Source organism: Nycticebus coucang, chromosome 2 (assembly GCF_027406575.1).
Source record: "Nycticebus coucang isolate mNycCou1 chromosome 2, mNycCou1.pri, whole genome shotgun sequence".
Classification (NCBI taxonomy): Eukaryota; Metazoa; Chordata; class Mammalia; order Primates; family Lorisidae; genus Nycticebus; species Nycticebus coucang.
The window spans coordinates 157572540-157579243 of NC_069781.1; positions in this window are offsets into that span (position 1 = coordinate 157572540).

A 6704-nucleotide genomic window follows, 5' to 3' on the forward strand; every position below is an offset into this window, starting at 1 on the left:
TTGAGGAGTGCCTAATGACTTCTAGAACACATTTATTTCCTAAGAATAACACATGTAAAGAACATGGAAGTTGGATCACAAATCTAACAGATGGCTAGACAAATCATTCACATTTGACTCCCAATTTTCTGGATGGATATCTCTTGGTTAAAGATTTCCATAGTATGGTGGTGTTCTCAATTGTTAGTTATTTGTAGGTTGTAGTGGTGGTATATTATGTGCCTGGGCAAATTACCTGTTTCTTACTGACAAAGGGAGATGGAGGTCTTTGAAATCCTTTCTTTGTCCTTAGTCCTGTGGTCTTCATAACAGTATTAATTATATTGGGATGTCCAGTTTAACCTGTAAGTCAGTAGGTAGCACTTGTGGTAAGCAGCAGCCACGCCCTGTATGATTAAAGCATTAAGTGCTGAATTGGGGTATACAAGTTGTCCTCCCTACCAGTAGACGCTGCTTGCAAGAGAGAGCCACCTGAAGTGGTGTTTTTTGGGACCTGTGTCTTGCCTTAATCAATGAAGAGAAGCATTGGCATGTCTCAGGTGATGGGCAAGGCCGTGGTGTTGTCAGGTCATTCCTTCCTTTTTTTTTTTTTTGTAGAGACTGAGTCTCACTGTACCGCCCTGGCGTCACACGGCTCACAGCAACCTCTAACTCTTGGGCTTACGTGATTCTCTTGACTACAGGCGCCCGCCACAACGCCTGGCTATTTTTTTGTTGCAGTTTGGCCAGGGCTGGGTTTGAACCTGCCACCCTCGGCATATGGGGCCAGCGCCCTACTCACTGAGCCACAGGCGCCGCCTATTCCTTCTTTTTCTTTACCACAGCAGAGGTGAGTAGAGGAGTCAGCTTGAATGGGGCCAGGTTAGGTGAGCCTGTGTTCAGGCTCCACATAGGCAAGCATAAGAGCTGTCTCAGTAGGGGTCCAGGATTAGTTCCTAGGCCACTAGGGAAAGCAACCAGGGAGGGGCTGAAGCTACTTCACCGAGGCAAAAAGTCTTCCTTTTGGGGGAGGGGCAGTCTGGAATTCAGTCTGGCACGTGGGGATGGGTTTCGCTTTTCTCCTTCTTCCCTTGCCCCATGGATTTCCTTCTGGTATCTGGCCACAAGCAGCAGCCCAGAGTAGCCAAGCTCACCAGCAGTAGTGCTGCATACTGGAAGCTTCTGTGCCCAGGATTCCAACTTGGACTGCAAGTGCGGCTTTCTTGTGGAAGGGTGCTCCATGAGCACACTGCAACTCGTACTGCCACACACTCTCCTTTTAGGTCTGCCCTCATGGGCTCCCTTGCTTCCCAAGATCAATTGGTAAGTCTCAGCTCTATGCCTCTGAGCAACGTGATTGAGTCCTGGGGATATGGGATTTGGCCTGAGGGACTGTCCAAGTTCAATCTCTGACTGTGCCAGGGAGAAGTGTCTTGGTTCTGAGTTGCCTGTGGAGTGCTTAATCGATATGGTGTCGTTCTGCTTTGGGGTATGCCTGCTCTACTGGAACAACCAGGAGAACAGCTCTAGGGAGGGCCAGTGGGTAGAGAGCTCAGGGTCAAGCACCCTTTCTTCAAGAGGAAAGCATGAGCTTCACTGCAGGATGAAGACCTGAAGCTGCAGGTCTTCAAGAGGAAAGCATGAGCTCCACTGTGGATGCCTTAGTGTGGTGAGTATGCCAACAGAGAGGAAGCAACCATTCCTCAGAGCTCTGGTTCAATTGTCCCTTGGGGCACCTGTGCTGATGCATGTGGGAACTGCCCCAGTTCATCTGAATCTGTGGGGAGGAGAGGAAAAGAAGGTGAAGAGTCTGAACAGAGGAGAGCTGGCACTCTGGTCCCCTTTATCTTGAGGCCTTCCCCTGCATTCTTCCCTACCCCAGCTTGCTGCACTCTCCTCTCCCTGAAGGTAACCCACCCTGCCTGTCCAAGCTCTGGGATGACAATTTCCCTGGGACCCACCAGCTCCCTCTGGCCACTGCTATCTGGGCAGGTGTTGGGAAATGTTTGTGTGGGGACCAGTGGCAAGAAAACTAAAGGTCTGAGGTTCCCTGAGCAGGACAAAATCACACAAGGGTTGGAAAAGCAGTATGGTGCCTACTGCCTCAACTTGGGTCTGTGGTGAGGAGGAGTGACCTTGAAGGGGCTGGCAGCACAGTGTTCTGTTCTCAAGAAGCTCCTAGTTCACTGGTGGCAGCAGTTTAGGAACCCAGTCTGCCAGAGGTGTGGGGAAAGAAGAAACAAACACCCTACCTACCCTTTCCATGGGGCTCCAAATTCCTCAAGGGTTAACTGTTGACGTCTTGGTCCTCTTGTTCTGCTCTGCAACTTCTTCCTGTGAAATCTCTGGTAGTTTCTGGCATTTTCCCCTCATAATTACACCTATGCTTTTCATCTAAAATGTTTGCTGTTTCTGAGGCAAACTGGTGACTGATGTCTCTAGTCAACCATTTGCCTCTTCTCGCCACTTGCTTTTTTGTCTTCATTCCATTTTCTATTTTCATGTTTCCATCTGGGAATATTTCCATCTGGCTGGTCAATACCCTTGAAAGGATGTATATTATATTTTATGTAGTATTTCTAGTTTTTAAAGATTTTATGGGATAATCTACCGTATTTCCAGAAATCGAAATTAGTTATTTCTTTTCACTGGAGGCACTTTCTCTACTATAGAATTCTGAGCTTGAATTGAACGAGTGCTTATATGTATTTCTTTATCCTGATATTATTTTCAATGAAAATTCAGCAACTTAGTAAAATTAATTATTTTGAACTAACAAGCTCACTAAAACTTTAGTTATTCCCTGTAGCTAGATTGGCATGTAGTGTTAATGCCTAAATATGCAGGGAATTAATTTATTTTAAAATTGTTGAAAGAAAATGGTCAATTGAAGCTTTCTAAAACAGTACATACTATAATCTGTAACACTTTTCATTTCTCAATCAAATATGACATTTACACTTTTCTGTAGTTGTTCAGTCCTTTCCTCTTGATATCCTTATAACTAGTTTGAATTTTTGTTTAATCCTGTTAATTTTTATAAAATCCTATTAATTTAATGCTGCTATTTTCACTCTATTTACTTGTGTATTTGATTAATTTTGTTCCCTAAAAAATCACTTTCTTTCTTGTCTGGCAGCTTGATAGTAGTAGCAGTTTTTATTATTATTTTCTTTCCCTGTTTGTTCTTTAGGGTGTAAAGGAGAGTTCAGGATATGTTACCTGATAAAACCCTCTTTTGAGCCTATAATAATATCTACTCTATTTCTTCCTCAGATAATATAGACAGGGTCATGGTATTGGAAATAGATATCTCTGATGTTAAAAATCTCTATTAGCAAAAGTCTCTTCCACGGCCATAATATACTAACTTGGAAAATTGTTATGACATTTCTCCCCCTCTGGCTTCATTTGGCATGTGAAATTTATAAACATTGCTGCTGTCTCAGATCTGCATGCTGGAAAACTAAATGTCTTTGAAGAATCTGACACATTCGCTAAAGCCAAATTTTATTTCTGTTACTAAACAAGTCTTGTCTGTTTGGATTTATTATACTTAATTAGGAGCTTACTGGAGTCTAATGAAGGCTGTCTGTGTATTGTCACTGTTGTAAAAACGTATCTTTGATGATCAATATTTTGCTTGTAGAATAGAATTTAATTTTGTGTGTTAGAGATATTTTAGTATTCAGAGATTGTCAGACTTTTGGTTTAAGGAAGTTTGATGGGGTTACCGTGGACTTCATTGTTCAAATGAAAAGTTCAGAATAGAGAGTATAATGGAATTTGGAATCTATTCTATCTGCTTTTGAATACAGTCCAGCTATTATATTAATACCAAGGCGGATAGTCCAGACCTGGCCCTGTGTGCAATTTTTCTTCCTTTGAAGCCAGCTACATGGAGAATTTTTATGTTTTGTTTTTGAAAAGCAGGTAGATTATATTCTTGGTTCATCTTTGTTTCGCAGAGGTAAAATTAGAGGCTTCAGCCTCCTGCTGGCAGAACAAGCTCTCAATTTCTCACTGTCCAAATTCAATCTGATTTCTATCTTTTTCACTAAAAAGCTGTCAACAGCAAATAAGCATTCCCTATCAAAGAGCCGCATCCATTTCTGAGGTATACAAATTCCTCTCCTGGGAGAGGATTCAAGTAATTTAAATTGTTTCTGACTTTTAATTTCTTTCTTAGGTAATGGGAAATGATATTAGCATCAACTCTAACTGCAGGCCAAAATGGAAGAAGAAAAGGCACGCACATATCCCTCAGTGTGGCATCTCTGACACCTTTACGCCTCAGAGTGCGGCATGTTTACAGTGCATAAAACACGGTTTCCATCTGCATTCTCATTTGCAGCTAGTGATCTAATCAGAACTATCACCGCATGCTCTTACGATGCATCAATATAAACTCATTTTTTAGAAACAGACTTGCTATAGGAGTGTGTACTGCCAGCATAAAAGGAGGAAATGCCTTTGAAGTCAACTATATTTTTCTTTCTTAGAATTACTTAGGTTTAGTTTGGGAAATGGCCCTTTCTTTGGAAAAAGATGAAATTCCAGGTACCATACTCTGTCATATAAATCTGTTGAACATGGTGGTTCTGTCTTTCATGTTTCCTTATTTTTACTTTTTGTGGTTTATTTCATTTATTTAAGGTTTGTTTCTGTGCCTTTATGGTGAACATGTGCATTACTTTCATTACATAACCTTTTAAAATAAACTTGTAAAAATGTGAGCTTTTGGTTTTAAACTGTAAATTTCATTATTTCTTATTCTGTTCATGCAAACCTTCATGATCTTGTCCCTATCTCATGAGATAGGTAAAGTGTACACGTACAAATAAATAAACTACCTATCACAGTTAAAAAAAAATGTGCCCTTTTGTGCAAATTAATCTGACACTATTTAGAAAAGAAACAGCATTTAAGACTGAGATTTATAAAGAGCTAGGGTCTACTGTTATGGTATAAGATGACTTCTAGGGCATTTAAAGTCCTTATACCCTATTTAGGAGGACTCTGATTAGGTAAGCAGGTATCCTTTAAAATGAAGATACCTAGAATTGAACACAAAATTGAAAAGGTCTCATCATTGAAATGAAATGATGAGACCTTTTCAATTTTGTTCTGTGTCTCCGCAGCACCAAATAAAATGCAATTTCATGTCTTTGATCCTGTGTGTGTGTGTGTGAGTGTGTGTGTATACACATGCTAGGTTAATTATTTTATTTATTTAGTATAATTTTTGAAGGCCTACCTAGGAAGTTCCTGGCCATGAGCTAAGCATTATTCAGTATTGAACAAGCATGAATAAGGCTGACTCTTACAGCTGAATTGCAGAGAGAAATATGGGTTGAAGTATGTATCTTCTGACTCCCTTCTTGCCTTAGTGTCCTATTTCAGGCGGTAACTGCATCTGTTAGTTTTCTCTGGAGACTTTTCTTCCATGGCTTCAGCTCTCATTTGCTTCCTGGAGCATCCTACCTTTGGCTTTAGAGGCGTTCATATCTTTGTATTGGTTTCTCATTGCCCTGCTATCTTTGGTTTGTTCCCTAAGCTATGTTGATATTCCTGTAAGCAGTCCCCAAATTATCTTTATTTGAATGATATGGAATGGATTCTGTTTTATGTAGGGAATCTAACTCATTCAGGTGGGTTCTCAAGCTTCACAGATGTGCTGAGGGCACATCTCTTAAGTTCAATGAAAGCACAACTTTTCTTAACTTACTCAAGATTTTTGATTCCCACATGCTGTGGACTATAAAAATATGGAGCCTTAGAGAACTTTATTAACTGCTACTATGCTCTTCTCTGGTATGAAGGCTGGCTAAAGATAAGCCTGCAAGGCTGGAGGAAGAGTTTCCATGCCTCCCGATTCTCTCTGCTCCTTTCCTATTTGGAAGGCCTTTTCTGCATTTTTCACCTCTCAAATTGCTAATTATGTGCTAATCTGAGGAATTTTTAACATTTATACTGAAAGTAACATACATTTTCATACTGGAAGCCAGCATATATGACATATAGGTCCATGAAAGAATATATATGGTTCATGATGAATTAGAAGGTAATGCCTTTCTTCAGGTCAGGAACTGTACAAAATTCTGACACTAGCTTGGTCCAGAATATAGTATCTCAAATGAACCTCACTTGTAAGGTTAGTTACAAGATATTTGAAGCTTGCAAATAATAACCTATGGATTCATGGTTATCCTTTAATAATAGAACCTTTCTTGTACTCTGCAATGGTCTCTTTCTCAAGAAAAAGCAGTTAAGATATGGCTAACTGTAGGGAATTGTACAGAGCCCCACCCTGCTTTGCCTATGTCAGGTAGGTGAGCACTTTGGAATAAAAATAACAAGACTGCTCGGGAGGCTGAGGCAAGAGAATCGCTTAAGCCCAGGAGTTGGAGGTTGCTGTGAGCTGTGTGAGGCCACGGCACTCTACCGAGGGCCATAAAGTGAGACTCTGTCTCTACAAAAAAAAAAATAACAAGAAATAACTAGCACTTTGGAATAAAAATAACAAGAAATAACTTCCTTCACAATTAACTATGACTGTAGGCATAGCTTCTCATTTTGTGATATATATGTAAAGGGATTTTATTTTCTTTTTGTGGAGCAGAGTAGATGGTAAGGAATAAAAGTCATTCATAAATAACTAGTATTAGTAGTTAGAAGCTTTAAAAAGATGGGGACTTTGTCTTTTTTTGTTTACCATCATGACC